This window comes from Monodelphis domestica, chromosome 7 (assembly GCF_027887165.1).
Source record: "Monodelphis domestica isolate mMonDom1 chromosome 7, mMonDom1.pri, whole genome shotgun sequence".
NCBI classification, from domain to species: Eukaryota; Metazoa; Chordata; class Mammalia; order Didelphimorphia; family Didelphidae; genus Monodelphis; species Monodelphis domestica.
In genome coordinates, this window is record NC_077233.1 from 90695758 (window position 1) to 90714944 (window position 19187).

At 36.7% G+C, this 19187-nt stretch overlaps 1 protein-coding gene across 8 annotated transcripts in view; it reads right to left on the reverse strand.

Annotated features, from left to right (window-relative positions):
* The window catches only part of RBM6 (RNA binding motif protein 6), a 101503-nt gene that overhangs the window by 19509 nt on the left and 62807 nt on the right, over positions 1-19187 (reverse strand). The gene's annotated exons all lie outside the window — the stretch shown is intronic.

Below are 19187 nucleotides of genomic sequence, written 5' to 3' on the forward strand. Positions count from 1 at the left end.
TGGCTAACTGGCCTCCAGTCAGAAAGGCAATGAAGTGGTATTACATTTCCTTAGAAATATAAGGCATGAGCATAAAGAAACAAAGTATTATTACTGAAAGCTTTATAATTAGTCACATCCTTAGAGCAGAAAATGATATCTGATGGTAGCATCACTCTGGCTTGGAGCCGGCAGAGTGAGCTCAGTGGGGGCCTTGGCAGGCCTAGGAGCAACACACACACACACACACAACCAAAAGAAAATGTCTCCCTAAAGTTTGGTGCCACTATAAGCAGGGAATAAAATGGTTTGTGGCCCCAAAGTTCCCTCACCTCTGACATTGGGTAAGTCAGAATGTCTGTTTTGTACCAGGAGAAAATAGGCACCCCTGAATGAAATAAGCCATTAAATATAGAGCAAAACAAAGAGGTAAACATCTTCTCACCAAAAAAAATCCCTAAAAACAGCTGCTATTTCAATTAATTGCCCTTCTAGACCATTAATCCCTGAGGTACATAAACTCTTAAACATAGAGGGATATCTCTCAGTGTTCCATTAGATTTAGACATTAATTATAGATAATGTGCCCATTCAACCGGGCTCCATTTTCTGGTTTTGATCATAAATTAATCAGAGGACAGTCTTCCCATTTCTCAGATAACCCATACTCAGTTCAATGCCAAAGAAATAGAATGAACTAAAGATTACATGAAAACAAAAGAAGTACATTCCTTTCCACCTCCCATCAAATCTAGAGTAAGTTCCTCTAGATTTCCTACTTTAAAAAAGAATCAGACCTGAAAGGAAAAATAATAATACATTTAAGATAATTTTTTAAAAAATGAATCAATGACCTAACCTATTTGAAAAGTTCGGGACCAATACACACTTGCTAGGAATAACAAAGGAAACAAAAAATCCCTACACACATAAGGAAGCATGGTTTCTCCCCTATAAAGTAGCTAATATCAATAATACATTTCAATAGAGCTTAAAGAGGGGGAAAAAATACCGTTCTTACATCTCTGGGATCTTTACTTTGCAGATGGAGAAATTTAGGCTGCGGAAAGTTAAGGGGCCAAACCCAGGAAACACACAGAACCCATGCTTGTGTGCCGACTGTGTTCCATAGTTAATGTCATTATCAGCAGAAAGCAAGAGAGTACATATGATCTGCTAACTTTGCCAATGTGGGCAATGGTATAAATAAGACCTCATCAGGTCTATCAATCTTCTTCAACATTCTTCAGACATTGGCTAGCGAACCGACAACTAGCCTCTTAGAGTTGACAAGAGGCTCAGATTCAATCTTTTGTCCATAGCATGTAATGTTTTATAATCCACTTCCAGATGAAATTTTTGAACTCAACTCATTAGAAGAAATTACAAAGTTTAATGGAGAAGACATCTTGTCTCCTTTTTAATTTAACCCTACAATTAGTATTCACCCAAGAAAAGCCGAAGATATCATAATCCACGTATAACCACAAAATCAGGTGGCTGATATTTATAAGAAGGATTCAGTTTCATAAATGCATTTCACAAAGTTCAAAAATATTCAGTCCAGGCCTAGTAAGTAGCATCATCTCACATTAAGAATCTATGCTACATCTCTCCTAATTTTAATCTAAAACTTATATCTTCTGACTTCACCATTTGGAAGCAACATATTTAAAATGACACTTCTCAAGTCAACTTGATAGTCCTTCCATAGTATCTTCATTAAATGTTGCTCTTGCTCTGAGCATTCCCCTGCCCCTTTGTTTAAACCCTTACCTTCCACTTTGGAATCAATACTGTGTATTGGTTCAAAGGCAGAAGAGTGGTCTAAGCCATGGGGGTGAAGTGACTTGCCCAGGGTCACATAGCTAGGAACAGTCTGAGGTCAAATTTGAACCTAGGACTTCCCATCTCTAGGCCTAGTTCTGGGTCCATGGAGTTACCCAGCTGCCCCAAGCACTCCTTTTTTTTCAGGGCAAATTATTCCTTTTGCCTGAGAGCTATTCTCTGAAGGCCAATATAATGAAAGCTTCTGTTCAGTTATAGACTGCAAAAACAAAGTGGTTTTTAAATTGCCTACCTAAGAGACTTCTACAACAGTTTTTCCTTCCCTTCCTTTTGTGATATGTTTTTAGAAGAGGCTATTGGGTCGAGAGAGGAAAAAAAAAATCACTGCCAGAATTCTTTAAAGTGGTATTAGTAAAATAATAAACAATACTTTCAGAAAACCAAAATTAATAGACCTGGCTTATCAGGCATTTTATCAACCATTAGTTTCTATTAGCCAATTAAGCCTTCTGTACACTGTTACATTTGATTGCCATTATCACTAGTTTCTCGGTTGAAACAAAGTAATATATCAAGGTTGTCTCAAGGGAGGGGTAGATCAGAAGAATAAGACAGCAGACACAGATTTAGACAAACATGAGGGCCATTCTCAAATTTTCATTTTATTCAATTCTTCACCAAAATTCTGGACTATTTCCCATATTAATCCTCCGTACACAAATAAATTTTTATGTCTTATTTGTTGTATAAATTCAACATCATATTTAACATTTTCCTTCTGCAGATTCGACGCCCTTAGTTTTAATACCACAAAACTCTGACAAGCCTAAAAAATTAACTACTGATTGCTCAAGTTTTATTAATCATTTGCTATATACTGGGTCTTTCAAGCAATTGCAGGAAAATACAGAAAAAGGGCATAACCCCTTACCATAAACATCCAAATTAACTATAAGTACTTAAGGGCTACAAAGCACTATGAAGATTCATAAGACTCCTCATTTATTTAATTTGCAAATCTGTAGATTAAAGGGATGGATGAATTCATAAGAGGCTTCATGAATGAGAGGGCAACTAGGCTGAGTCATAAAACTCCCCCCCAATGTTGAACCTGAAAAGATTATAAGAGTTTGAAAATGAAGGCAAAATATAACTTATGGACTCAGAAGGGTGTCCACATTAGCAACTCTTGATAACTTTCCATTTCCAAAGTCTATATGCAACTTGTTTCTCACTATCCAAGTCCCACTATCCAGATACAGACTCTATTCAAATATAAAATCATAGAGCCTGCAAGTGAGGCTGAAAGAAGATATGAAAGTCAATTAAGTTACTATTTGGCAAGAAAAATCACCATTTTCTATCCCAAGAGCAACCACAGTCTAATAATGGAGTTTGATTCTAAATTCAGGGACTATTTCCATTGTTCCTCTCAGCCCATTGCTATTACAGACTGAAGTAGATTATAAATCTTAAAAGATTTGGACTATAGGCCAAATCCTCATTTTATAACTGAAGAGAAAACTGTTGCTTAAAGACTTGTCCATGGTGATACAAGTAGAAATGACAGTATTAGAATACAGGCCCTCTGACTCCAGTTCATTTAGCTGTGTTACAATAGAAAGGGCTTCTGACAGCTTCTACACTGTGCTCTTAATTCAAACAAGAGTTCTAATTGCCATTGAAATAATGAAAATACAAACAAGATAATGGTTATTCCTTACATCTATGCATCACTTACACAACAACTTGAGAAATAGGGAGCAAAAGTACTATCACCTCTATTCTACAGATACGGTTCAGAGTTCATGATCATACAACTAATAAATAGCCTTCAAATCAGCCAAGGCTCTTTTCTAAACCAGGACACTCCACAGTTCCCTCAAGGTAGATACAGGGCAAAGGCTGAAAAGAAACACATGTACAAATTTGCTTAGATACTCAACATGACCACAGTCCAAATGTGATAGCAGCATTTCTTACCAAGAACACCAAGACAATAAAATCCAATAGACTCATCCTTAAAATAAAAAAGAGACCCACAATATTTGGAACAAGTATGCAAGTTAAGAATAAAATGTCCTTTTTTAACTAACCACTGAGAGATTAATTCGTTAATGGTTAGATACTAATCCTAATTAAGAGGAAGACAGTCCTCCATTGAAAGGATATCATTTGATCTTTGTCTTATCTATAGCATCAAAGTATTTTTGTCGGTTTTAATAAAAGAAAACACTATTTATAATGCAAACAAAGAACTTATAAAACTTATTACTCTAAGACAGTGGTGGTGAACCTTTTAGAGACAGAATGCCAGGCCCTGCCCCCACTCACCCCCAAGACCCAGTTGTGCCTGTCCTGCCCAGAGACTGTGTGCTCCTCCCCCTCACTGAGTGCTGGATGCACCCCATCCCCCTCTCACCCTACACAGCGGAGGGAGAAGTGCTCCCATTGGACTGCTGGATGGAGGAAGTGAGGAATGTTCTCAACAAGTATGGAGAGGGAGAGGGGAGTGACCCAAGTGTTCTGCTTCCCTCCAGCTCTGCCACCTGGGATCTGCCCATCCTGTGCACTCCTTTTGGACTGCTAGGCAGAGGGGCAGAGAATGTGAATGTGAAAACATTCATCAGGCGGGTGGAGAGGGAGATGGGAGCAGCTCTGCCAAAGTCCCTCTGTCTTTCTAGTACAGAATGCTGGGAGGAGGGAGGGCAGCCACATGCCCACAGAGAGTACTCTGCGTGCCATCTTTGGCATCTGTGCCATAGGTTCGCCATTACTGCTCTAAGAGGTGGCAGAAGTTGAAAATATAGAGGTTAAACATTTGATTTTAAATGTCATTGTTGATATTTTACATCGATTCATTCATTATTGTATTTGATAAATCACCATTCATATTTCTAATACTGGCCACATAGTCTAGGATTAAAGTATGTATTTTATCCATTTAAGATAGCCTCTTAAATTTCACTATTATTCTTATCAAATACCTAGTTCACCAAGGTGGTTAACTGACAAGTCTGAAAAAAGTATCATCATTATCCTGTCTGTTACATTAGCTTGGCTAGTTTTAGCTAAAATAAACAAACAAGCAAGCAAGTAATCAGGAACACGTATGACGGTTAAAGAGAGATTTTATGAGGTATCTGGAGCAAATATGAACATAAAGCTGACATCATGGAATTATATTTTGTTGCTACTGTATGACACAAAACTATCTTAAAGTGCATTTTCCCCAAGCTTTAAAATGCCCACCATATACCTTTAACAGTTCTGACCAGGGAGAGAATTCTTTAACTTTATAAACTTTATTTTAAAAAAATAATAATTTTCTGTCCTTTCCATCCATCTTTTCCTCTGCCACTAGCCCAGACCCCAGTGGGTAAATGGGTGCAGTGGGGAGTAAGAGATAAAACCCTTGTGGCAAGCATGTCTATTTAAGCAAAACAAAAGCTTGCACAGGCCATGTCCCAAAAATATATGTCTCATTTGTCACCTGAGTCCATCACCTCTTTATTGGGAGGTGGGTACAATGCTTCATAATTGATCCTCTTTGACTGTATTGATTAGAGCTTTTAAGTTTTTCAAAGTTGTTTATTTTTACAATGTTACTATTACTGTATAAATTATTCTCCTTGTTCAACTCATTTCACTCTGCATCAGTTCATATAAGTCTTCCAAGTTTTCATTAAAACTGTCCCTTTGTTTCATTACATCTATATACCATATTTGTTATGCCATTCCCCCAAATGAGGGGTAATCCTCTTGATTTCCAGTTCCTGAATACTACAGAAATGACTTTGGATACAGTTCCAAATTATTTTCCAGGGTGGCTATACCAATTCCCAGCTCCATCAACTGTTCATTAAAATTCCTCTTTTCCTACGGTGCCAATAATATTGGAAATTTTCCTTTTTGGTCAACTTTACTAATTTTGATAGATGTGACACAGACACTAAGAGTTTTTAATTTTTCTTCTAATTATAAGTGTTTTGAAGCATTTTTCACATGGCTAATAATAATGTACACTTCTTCCTTTGAAAACTGTCTCTCTCTCTCTGTATATATATATATTCTTTTGCTATTTGTCCATCAATTGGAAAATGTCTCTTAATTCTTGTTAATTTGAAAGAGCTCCTTACATGAAACTGAGGCATTTATAAGAGAAACTTGTAAAGATTTTTTTGGTCATTTACCTGTTTTTAATTTTGGCTATGTTAATTTGGCTTTATTTGTGCAAAAACTTAATTTTATGTATTCAAAATTGTCCATTTTATCTTTTGTGACCCTATCTATCTCTTATTTGGTCATGATTTCTTCCCTCATCCATAGATCAGAAAGGCAATTTCTTCCTTGCTCTTCAAATCTATTTATGATGTCATCTTTTATGTCCAATTCATGTTAACTAACTCCGGAACATATTTTGGTATGTGGTATGAAGTGATGGCCTATACCTAGTTTCTACAAGACTACTCTCCAATTTTCATAGAAATTTTTTGTCAAACAGTGAAATATTATTACTGTAGTAGTTTGGGATCTTTGGGTTTATCAACCATGAGGTTAGGAGGCTTCATTGCTTCAGTATGTAACAAAATGGTTAATGATTTTTTAATGCTACACAGTATAATTTAAGATCTGGTACCCCTAGACACCTTTCCTTCTGTCTTTTTTCCCCCCTCTGGAAATTTTTAACCTTTTTGTTCTTCCAGTTGAGTTTCTTTACTATTGTTTCTAGCTCTAAAAAAGTAATCATTTGATCATTTGACTGGTGTGACACTGAATAAAGTAGTACTATAATTTTTATTATATTCACTTGGCCTACCCATGAGCAATAAATACTTCTACATTTAGATCTGTCTTTATTTCTGTAAAGAGTATTTTGTAGTTGTAATCACATAGTTCTTGTGTTTCTCTTTCTAGATAGATTCCCAAATATTTTAAATTATCTTGTAGGGGCAAAGCTTGTTACGAATGTAAAACAGTTCATCTATATTAGACTTTTTAGGTGTCAAATGTTGCTGAAATTTTTTCTCTTTTTTATTCTTTGTTTTAAAGGATAGCTTGAGGGATGATAGAGGATTACAATGGAAAATGAAGCAGAAGAAGGAAAAGCAAAAGTTATCAATAAAAAAAATTTAACTTAAAATTATATACTATTATACCAGGTTTCTATAATAAGAATCAGATTTTTAAAATCTTAAGAGGTCAAATATCTTACCTGAATTATGGTTCACATTAAGAACATCCCCAGCAAGCAGTTCTTCCATGGGGCACCTGACCACTTCCAGCAATAGGAAACTCACTACCTACCAAATGTAGTCCATTCCATTTTTGGGGGTAGTTAGCATTGTCAGCAAATTTGTCTTCATATTCCTATTAAGCCCAAATATCCCCTTCTAATTTCTATTTATGGTCCTAGTTCTAGTCACCAGAACCAATCAAAAAAAATTGTCTCTTTTTTCATTAAAAATTCTACAGTGATCATGTATCACCATAATGAACACTCCAACCCCCAATTCCCCCTACCCCCCCCCCACACAGAGTCTTTTCCTTGATGTTCTAAATAATTGCCAATTCTTTCAAATTATTCTTTTAAGGCCTGGCTTTGTGTCTTTTCATTGCCTTGGTTGTACTCTACTGGAACTGTTCTCATGTGCCAATATTCTTCCATAAATGCGCCCAAAACTTAAACACACAGTAACCCAGAAATGATCTAACTAGGGCAGTTTTCAGTTGATAACTTCCTCAGTTTTGAATGACTCAGTTCTTTTGGCTGCCACACCACATTGTTGCTCATACTTTAGCCTACTGAAATTTCCAGGTCTTTTTATCATGAACTGCTTTTCAACTACATTGCCCATGCTCTACTCCATTCATCCATCCATTAATCAATCAACAAAAGCTTTATTAAGTATCTAAGCACTGGGCTACAATGTGCTAGGGATACAGATACAGAGAACAGCAAACACTACTTTCAGAGCTTACATTCTATGAAGGTAGACGTGTGTGTGTGTGTGTGTGTGTGTGTGTGTGTGTGTACATATGTATAAATATACAAAATAAATGAGAAGGAAAACCAAATGTAAGATAGTTAAATTTGAACTGGTTTGGGCAAAAGAAACTGAGAGAGATCAGGGAAGGATTAATATACAAGGTAGTGCTTGAAAACAGGGATATGAAGGTGAGTACAGCATGAATTCCAGGTACTGGGAGAGATGGCCAGGATAAAGGAATGTAGATGAAATGAAGTATTATGTTTGAAGAGTAGAAAGAAAGCCAGTTTGGCTGGCTCACAATGTGTGGGAAGGGCGACAAGGAGGCTAAGAAGATAGGTGGAAGCCTGACTGGGAAAGGCTTTAAATATTAAACAGAGAAGTAGCTGGATGGCTTAGTGAAGCCAGGCCTAGAGACAGGAGGCCCTGTTGAAATTTGGCCTGAGATACTTCCTAACTATGTGACCCTTGCAAGTCACTTAACCCTAATTACCTAGCCCTTACTGTTCTTATAGCTTGGAACCAATATTCAGTGTCAATTCTAAGATAGAGGGTAAATGTTTTATAAAAAAAAAAAAGTTAAACAGAAGTGTTTATATTTGGCTCCAAAGACAATGAAGCATTTTGACAAGCAGTGCAAAGGATATACTAGAGTAGAAGGAGCATTAAGAGCAGAAAACAATTAGGAACCAGTTATGCAACTATAGTTAGTTGATTTTTTTAAGCTTGTGTGGGAATTTTCATTTAGTCCCATTAAACTGTATCCCATTAAGATGTAATCTGTTGTTCTTGTCTCCCAAAATCTTTGGGGGATGAGGGGGTGGAGCCAAGATGGTGGAGTAGAGAAGTTCTGAGTCACCATGAGAATCCTCTTCAACAAATATTAAAATAAGGCCACAAAATGAATACAGGAGTGAAAAAAACAATAAGACAGAATAAAATAACATTCAAGAAAAGAAAAACCCAAAAGGTAGGCAGAGAACATCTGGGGCACTGGGGTTAGAAGAGAGCACAGTCAGCAAGAAACTATATAGCCAGGAGCAAGTCACACATCCACATCTGCTGTCCCAGGTTCAGAACCTAAGGTCAAGCCAACATTCAGATCCTGAGACCCTGCCTGGGCAAATAGTGGTCCAAGTCAACCCATACCCCTTGAAATTTCAAACCTGTGGAGAAGTCCAGAGAACCAGCCCAGGGCAGTCTGTGCTGAGATGGGCTGATCTGTATGAGCCCAAAACAAAACCAAGTGTACCAGTCTGGTTGTATTCAAGGATATGGATCCCAGTTTGGGGTGGCTGATAGTAAGGGGGCCCAGTTCTTTTTGCCTAAAGGTCAGGGCAGAGCTCCAGGTCAGGGAATCAACGGTGTGCCCTACTAAAATATGTATACAGTAAGACCAAAAACTTATACCTAAGCCTGAGGCTACAATTTGAGTAGTTCCTGACCTGAACAAGATAAAAGTAAGACCCAAAGCTTACAACCAAGTCTAAGGTAAGTCTGATCTATCAGGACCTCAAAGGTTAATGGAATCAGCAGAGCTCTCAGCCCCTAAAGAACTGAAATTGGTAGAAACCCAGAAAAGAAGGTAAGAATAGCATCAAGGAAGGACTGAAGTTTAAGAGGGTGCCCTAACCTCCCAGAAAACAGAGCCTACCTATAAAATAGGTAGGAAAAATGACCAAGATCTTTTTGGATTCTAATTCTGTCATTTAACATACTAGCTATCATCACAGTTTCATGTCATTTCCATGCCTGATAAACATTCTATATTTTCTAAGTCAATGATTTTTTAAAAAGTTAAACAAAACAGAGCCAAGGATAGGGCCTTGGGTCACTCCAAAAAAAGACCTTCTTCCAAGTCTTTGACAGTCATTCTACCAGTTTTAAATCTTCCAAGTACATTATTATCCAGTCTACATCTCTCCACCTTGACCATGAAGCTACCATAAGAAACTTTATTAATTGCCTTGTTTAAATCTAGGTAAACTCTATCTATATAGCATCTTATAGAGTTAGGTAGCACAGTAGAATGCTGGACCTGGAATCTTGAAGAGTCATTCTCCTGAGTTCAAATCTGACCTCAAACACTTAGTAGCTATGTGATACTGGGCAAATCACTTAGCCCTGTTTGCCTCAGTTTCTTCATCGGTAAAATGAGCTGGAGAAGGAAATGACCAACCTCTTCAATATCTTTGCCAAGAAAACCCCAAATGGGGTCCCAATAAGTTGCACACATCTGAAACAACTGAACAACAACAAAGAACAAAACGAGATTAATTCTTGAACCTATGCTGGCTTTTAAACATTCTTTCTTTCAAGGCTGGCACTCCTTGAGTTTAAAAATTTTGCCAGGAATTAACATCAAGCTCACCAAGCTATAATTTGAAGGATCTACCTTCTTAATTTAAAAAACAAAATCTCAATAAAGCCTCACATGTTCAGGCTTTTGACCTCTCCTGTTCTTCATGATTTCACAAAGAGATACTGAGATACTGAGAATATTCAAACTCCCAAAAGAACAAAAATATAGGCTGAAAAAAGGTTGAAGGGAAGGCAAAAGCATTATCAGAGATGCTTAATTTTGTTTTATCTGGTCATCACACTCTGTAGCAAAGTTGAGGTAGAATAAAATTGGGCACTATGGAATAGGAACAAAACTCTTTCCCCAACCGCTCTCCTTGTCTTCCTACGTGAACTATCTTATTTATCTTTGTACAAAAGCATCTGGCACAGTATGGGCACATTTATAAAAATAGAATTTTAAGAGATTCTATGTAGATTTCTAGTGGCCAAAATAACAAGAATACTAAGAAGGCTAAAAGGAATAGGAGAGTTATCATCTTCCTGGGAGATCATCCTCTAGCATGGTGGTGGCAGATTGTATACTGACATACTTTAATTAGACTCAGGGCCCCAGAGAAGACACTCTCATCTTCTCTTTGCTCCTTGAAGACTACAAGTATTGTCATCTTATTAAGAGTTTGACCATACTTGGCACTTTGAAGGACAGAGGCCAACTCAGTCCTTGTGCCAAGAAGTACACATAAGCAGAAAGCAGATGTTTTTTAGTTTTGTTTTGAAGACAACTGGCTTTGTGAGTACATATTTCTCAGGAAGCCAAGATTTCTCTTTTATCCTACAAACAAAAATGACCAGTTTTTTTCAAATATTCTTCTACATTTCAATTAAGTCCACTGAATCCCTAGAAGGCTTTTAGGAAAAGAGGGTTTAACCAAAAAAGATAAGTTGTCCCTACTAATTCTAATCTAGTCTCTTAAAAAAAAAATCACAGTCTCTCTGTCCCTGTTCAATTACAAGGAATACTAAAAATATCAAAGAGAAGAGACTATGATAAGTAGGAGGCTAAAATGTACAACTTTCACCAGTGGATACTGACAAATTCCATTACAAGACAAATTTAATTGCAAAAGGATCTACAAGCCCTTGACAGGGACTATATTCTATTTCAAGCAATATTAGGTACAAGAAAATTCAAAATACTCACTACAATTAAATCAGATGTAGACTAACTTTGTATTTTCTTTCTTGTCAAAATATTGCTGAAACTAATATGTCTGTTTTCCATGAGTCAGCTTACTCTACAGATGCTTTGGACACAGAGTAAGCCTATCTGCAGTAAATAGCAAATCAGGAGTCAGCAGTGAGCCAGAAGCCTCACTCACTCCCAGACGACTTCATGGTGTTTGCTAGCTAACTTTGCTGAGCAGTCCGTAGCAAACTCTACCTGAAGCAGCCTAACCAGCTTAAACCAGCCTTGTGGTCAGTTGCAGTAACCAAACATCCTGAAATATCCTGATTCTGTGTTACACCTGTATCTAGAAGAGATTGCCCATTCTCCACCCCCAATTCCACCTCAAACTACTCCTTGTGGTTCACAAAATGTGTCTCAACCGTTCTCAGATTGTGTGGGATGTCCATTCTGGCTACCCTCTGCCATGTATATCTACACTTTCCCTTTTAATAAATAATCCTTTTAACTCAACCAGGACTCAACATTTTAGGAATGAGTTTTTCCACAGCTGACATTATAAAATGAACCAAAAGGTGTCAAGTCAGATTAAGCAATATTCCAACCCAATTTTTCCTGAAAGTTCGGTCTTGCCTAGATTTCTGTGATTAACTAAGATCCTATCTTCCAACTCTTAGAATGATCAGATGTTTACATGTAAGCATAGTCTACAGATGACAAACTGTCCTGCTACCAGAAGAAAGCGTCTTGCCAGAAAATCCTCTAGGCCTTTATTTGCTAAGAATGATCATAAGGACAAGGAAAGTGGATAGTGCCATTCCCTCTACCATCAGAGCAGACATTATGCGGGACCTTAATTCCCAGAACCTCATCACTAGCCATTAGAAATAAGACAGTAAGATTTAGAGCTACCAGGGGCTATGGAGTTAAAAAACTCCAAAGCCCCTGGTTTGCAAATGAAAAAGCTTTTGGACCAGAAAGAAGTAGTGATCTGCCTAAAATCATACAACAAATCACAGACACATTGAGGACTGAACCCAGACTCACTAGACTTTTAGAGCTTAGTTCTATGATATCGCAGATGTTTCCCTCCCTGACCATAGTACAAGTCAAAAGTAGTGAGAAAGCATCCTAAAAGGTATCAAAGAGGAAGTTAACCAGGTTGTCTTAGTTAATACTCAAAAGTTCCTGTACATTCAGGTTAAGAGATCATTTATCTCCAGCAAATCAATAGTGCACTGGCAAAATTAAACAAACAGGCTGAATAAATCATTATCTCCTCCTCTACAGTAAGGAGATACACACCATTAAATCATTCACAAACATATTGCTCCTAAACAGGAACACAGAATAGTCTAAGGAAAGGCTCCAATCTCAAAAGACCAGAAGCATTTGATTTTACTCCCTTGAAGAAATATCATAGCCTATGAAAATGAGCTTAAATGAATAAAAAAGGAACAGGGGAAATGGGTAAGGTGACATTTTTACTCCTCACCTCTTCATACCATATAGTAGGGTTTGAAGGACTGAATTTCTCTCATCATTCAGGCTACTGATATTCAAATTATTGTCAGCAAAGATGGGAAGAAAAAAAATGCTACTTGGATGAATTCATGTACCAATATATCATCAAGCTATACATGAAAAGTAATACATTATAACTATTTCCAACTCGAAACCCAATTTTTCGTGAAATGTGTCAGTATCTCCCAGTACTACTCCAAACCAAACGCCCAAGACACAGGATCATAGGATTTAAAACAAGTAAGAATCTTAGAATCATCTGCTTCAGTCCCCTCATTTTATAGCTAAAGAAAGTTGGACCGCAAATGACTTGCCAGATTCATAAAAGTATTCATCAAAAGTCCTTTCAGTACTTCCTTTTTTTATACACAATTCACCCTCTAAATTATTGTTACTTTTATTCTTGCCTAGAGTTCAATTTTTAATTTATTCAAATATAATTTCACTTCATCAGAAGAAAGTGCCTTAGTCTATACCAGATACTCAATCATAGGATAACAGATTTAGATCTAGAAGGGACTGTGGAAGTCAATTCCATTATCTCACTCACACACACACACACACACACACACACACACTTCATCCCTTCATTGTATAGATAGGGAAACTAAGGCACAAAGAAGTTACATCACCTGTTCATAATCGCACAATATAGCTGGGATTCAAATCCAGGTTCTAAGATTCTAAATCCAGTTTCTTTCCACCAGACTAAAAGAATTTCCAAGCCATGTCTCTGTTCCTTAGAATTTTCAGGGAAGTATAAATGACCTTAATCTCTCTCCTCTTATAATCCTGATCCATTTACTTAATATATACATGAAAAATAGCTGATTAGAATCCTTTACATAATAAGCTTTCAAAAAATTAAATATAATTTATCTCCCCTCAACTATTTCTTCTGAAAATGTTGAATCACAGTTCCCTGTCTAAATATCTGGACTGGGGAGTTCTTAAAGCACAAGCCTAACTATGTCACTTCCCTACTCAGGAAACTTCAATAGCTAGGGTTCTGGATTTGGAATTTGAAGCCCATGACAATTTGGCTTTACTTCTCTTTCTAGGTTGATGCCTTATTACTCCAGCTCACACATCTCTACATTCTAGCCAAACTGGACAACAACCTGATGCTCCTCCTATATAGCATTCCAATTCCTGTCTGCTAGTCTAGGGAAGTAACCCTGAGCATGGGATGTTCTCGTTTGCATTTACTTCTTGGAATCTTTGCCTCCTTATCCTCCTCCCTAAGTCTAAATTTGTTTTATTACCACCTCTACCACTATAGAGCTATTTCTTTGGATCCCTAGCAATTAGCACAATGCCTGGCACAAAATAGGCACTCAATAAATGCTTACTGAATTCACCAGTTGTTTAACTAAGAAAATATACAAAAATCTGGAAAAGTAAACATAAAGCCTTTTATTCTTGGTGTTTTGAATAATGTTACTAAGCAATTTCTTTTTTATTTATTTTTTTCATTTAGAAGAATTATTCTGAGCTAACGGAAAAATACCAGAAAGCTTCAATAAATTTGCAAGTCACAAGACACTAGAAAGGCAGCATGGCTAAGCACATTACAAAGGTTACACAGTGCTCAAAAAAAAAAAAGCAAATTAAGTAAGTACTAAATAACGAGTCATTCTTTAGACCTCACTGCTGAAAACAGGCATTACTTTCACTTGGTAATTAGTGCACTTTTAAAGCTTTCCTCCAACAAGATACATTAAAGTCATAAAAGTTGCATCCTTGATGACTTTATTCAAAAATCCTCAGATGATCTGATGAGTGAAACATAAAATGGGGTGTGTTCTATACTTGCTTGCTGGCAGAGGGTTCAAATGAAGGAGTGATTCTCTAGAGACAATAAGTTTCTCTAGGTGCCCAAGTTTGATGATGTACTCTGCTGACTGTACCAAGGACAGAATTAAGCAGCATCTCTGAAATTCAAAATAACCACTCAAAAGAGACTATTCTAATATCTTGCACAAGATAGATCAAGGAGATAAAGAAATCATGCTGCCCCAACTCTGAGCTGTGTCTGGAGGAGAACTGGTTGATTTCATTCTTCTATACATACATCTCAGAACATCACCACAGAAGGACAATGAGCTGGAACTGGCTGCATGTGAGAAACCACAAACTGTTTTCAGTAACTCCCAAAAAGTGCATCTTTTTACCAACAATATTTTTCTAATATGCTAAGTGACTAGAAAACATGAAGCACTATAATGTGCAAAGAACCAAAACTGTAGGTGAACCTAAGAGCACTGAAAATGTATTATGCAGCATACATTAGCTAAAACATTATTAAAAAAATTTGTGTGGCAAGAGAAATAAAAGGCTCCTGCATGAATAATCTTTCTTGACTAGTGCTCTTCTCTCTACTGCCTTCCTCTCATTTTGAATTTACTCTGCGTATATATGGTATTTATCCTTGTATATGTTGTATTTGTCAGTATTAAATTCCCTGATGGCAGAATCTATTTCATTTGCATTTGTCTATCACCAGTGCCAACACCACGCTACCTAGCACACGCTTGAATTTACTCAATGCTTTTTGAATTGAGATTGACAAAAAATATAGTGTAGGAGATGATGACCCAAAAATGAGCTAAATATTGTTATTTGGTGAAAATAGGGGATAAACAGATGACCAGTCCATTCTCTGCACTGATACCCTAGGATATGGACCCAGAAGAGGGCTTGCAATGTGTTATTAGATACATTCTCAAATGAAAGTTTACAAGATAACAGTTAAGAATTACAAAGAAAAAAGGTGTGGATAGATTGAAATATATATTCTTGGAGAAAATACTCATAATGATGAGTGATCAAAGACCTAATGAAATGTTCATTCATTACTTCTCACCCAAGAATCTCAAAAGGTTCTTAAGAGGGCTATCATATTTCTGCCCAACTACTCCTCTGGAATGCTGGAATTCACTTAATATTCTTATTTCCTGAATGGCAAAGATCTCTTTCTGATTATAGATTCAGTCTACTAAGTCCACTCAGAACTCTCAACAGCACATCAAGACAATGCTTCTGAGTCTTGTACTACATACGACTTTCTTCCTCACAAAATTTCAGGAAAAGGCACAAAGCACTCCTATCAGAGACACAGATTAAGCTAGAACACTATAGCACTAATACCAATGTATATTGTAGTAGCAGGATGTCAATAAATAATAGAACAATCCTTCTTTTTGATGGGTTGGGGTCCATTATTCCCAATGATTCCTAAAGTACTCTCTCATTTCTACCTTATTGCCCTAGAGACTGAAGGTAAGAAATGCCCCAGAAATAGTCATCTTAAATAGACAGAAAATTTCAAAGTAAGGATTTTCCAATTAACAGTGTTCACAAGCATTTATGTACACTCTCCTGCTGAGGTGGCAGGATTCCTAGGTCAAGATCTGATTTCCCTTCTTTTCAGGTCCTTGGCTAATACAATACTTTTGTGGCTCTGAGGCACTACAGACAGGAACCCATTCACATCTTCTCATCTTATGTTATTCCTTTCCATGTCCTTCAAATAAATTATCCACAGAGAATATCTGATGGGGACCAGCACAACATCCCTTTTATTCACAAGCAGCCCATCTCTTCCTTGACAATGCTATCACTATACATAAAGGCCATCAATGGCAACAATATGCTATCGCCTACTTATACCCAGCTCTAAATCATATGCAATTTCCATTCTTTGTAGGTCATGTTCCATAAACGAAAAGCAGGAGAATACTGATTGAAAAGATGGGCTTTTCTGTCAGAGAACAGTTTGAGACTTTAATTTGCTGCACAATTTCACAAATGCAATTTGGTATGCTCTAAAAATCACAGAAAAGTTGAAAGAACTTCAGAGGTCACCTAGTCCAATCCACCCTGAATAGAATTTCCTGTTGTCTTGTAAAGAAAGTATTTCTAAATAGCTCAAGTCTCTAAAACTAATAGCTTAAAAAAAAAAAAAGGAATACCAATCTCTATAATGTCAAATATAAAGAAAGTTGAGAATTTCCACCTCTTCCCAACAGAATGCTTTCAACTCAACCTCTTAAGGAAGCTTTTCTTTTCATAACACTTCAAGAAAAAAAAAAAACTTTCAAAAATTGGTCTTAAATACTACCAAGTATATCATGTACCATACGTCTATAAACTAGCATATCTTATTAATATCAGTAGATAATAAAGTGTAGTAATGCAGGCCTACAGATTCAAATGATCTAAGCAAAACAAAAGGAATAGAATGATCAGATAGCAATAAGGGTTTTTATTGGGCAGGAAGGTATTGTAATGGTTAGAGTGACCAGCCTTTCTATCTGAGTTCAAATCTGGATTCAGAAACTTCCTAGCTGGAAAGTCAACTTAGCCTGTTTGCCTTGGTTTCCTCATCTGTAAAATGGTTACGATAACAATAGCACATGGTTCCCAGAGTTTTGTGAGGATTAAATGAGATAATAATTGTAAATTGCTCAATATATGCTTGGCACATAGTAAGCACTATTTAAATATTAACTATTATGATTCAAAGTAGCAGTTTTCAAAAATGGTCCCTAAGGACCACTAGGAATCCACTGCTACCATTCAGCAGGTGAAGAGACAAAAAAGAAAGGGAGAGAAACCTTAAAAAAGTCCAAATTTAAGAGAAAGCATGAAGACAAAGGTGAATAAAATAAGACATGTTCCTATTCATAACTTTTACCTCCAAAAATCAGTGAAGACTACCCAGGGATTGGATAGGCTCTTACATATTTCCATCAAGAATTGACTTGTCATAGGAAATATATATATATATATATATATCAAAATGAAATGTAAAGATTTACCAAACGTCAGGGTTAAATTCTTGATATGCCAACATTACTTTAATGACCTTGAGCATTTCATGAAATGAAATGGGTCTCAGTTTCCTTTACTATAAAAAGAGGGATATATAGGCAATGTTGTTTCTAAAGTCCTTTCACATTCTGATGTTTTGTGAGATTGTGTTAGAAATAATTGGAAGTATAATAAAAAGGAGTAAGTTTCCCTCTTTCTTCCTTGCTTTCCCTTATAAATTCACAGTTACTAAATAGTTTTCTGGAGCCAGAAAAAAAATTTTTTTTTAATTACCTTCCTTCTTAGAATCAATACTAAGTATTGGGTTCTCAGACAGAAGAGTGTTAAGGGCTAGGTTAAGGGCTAGGCAATGGGGATTAAGGGATTTGTCCAGGTTCACACAGCTAGGAAATGTCTGAGGTCATCACTGAGCCTGGCTCTTAATCCACTTAGCTACCCAGCTGACCCCAAACTACAGCATTTTTGGGGAACCACTGACAACATGGGTGCAATGAGATATGTCATCCCATCTCTAAAGAATACTTTTTTTAAACTTTCTGCTTCTTGTTATATTACTTATCTGATGGCATTTATGCTAGCCTTCACCATGGGGTTCAGTTTTGCTAATAATGTTCAAATAATACTGTTACAGAATACATTTTAGGATCTAAAAAGTATACAATGTGGTGGGAGAAAGGTTCTAGTCCTGCCCATAGCACTAACTAGCTATGAGGCTTTGGTCAGGCCTATGTTCTTCTCTTGGCTTCATTTTCCTCATTTGAAAATTGGATTGAATAATCTCCAGGGTTTTTTCCTACAAGCAGGAGAAGCCTACATTTATCTATGCCTAATACATGCAGAGTAATGTTTGTCTCTCTCAGAGTCTGACACAAATAAGAAAAGGTCAGTGTTCTAATCCTACATCTAATCCTACAATCTAGATGGAGACACAATACTTGCGTCCATAGTACCAAATGGAACCTGAGTATATTTTTATTATATGGATATGGATAAATAATCCATAAAGTGCAAGGAGAGGAAGAGGTAGTAAAATCAGATCAGAGAGTGAGACAGAAGGGGGAACAATACTGAAGCTAATTAGTGTGCTTGAGCACATTTTTTTTTTAATTGAGAGGATAATTAGAATTTGCAGAAGTGATTTCTGGAACTGAAAGGAAAAAATCTGGCTTATAATCTAGAAGACTAGAAATAGATGCTTTGGCAAATTTTTGAGAAAAGACAGGAAAAAATAGGCATGCATACTTAACGTAGCTTTTGATATGAAGAAAATGCATATGGGAGAAAAAAGTGGCATGAGAAAAAAGAATGAGAGGACAGGATGGGAAAGATAAATGCCCTGACACCCCTTCCCCCCCACAGAGTGCTAGTCCTACAATTCCTTTTAAATAGTTTGTTGAACACTTTTTCCTATCACTTAATCACAGAAACTGAGAGTTGGAAGAGTCTTCAGCAGTGTTCTAGTTCAAACCATTCACAAAAGGAATTGCCACTCTAATATATCTGACCTATTCAAACAAACCAAAAGCATCAAAAAAAGAAAAATGGGTCAAGGAAAAGGTACAGATATAGATATGGTAATC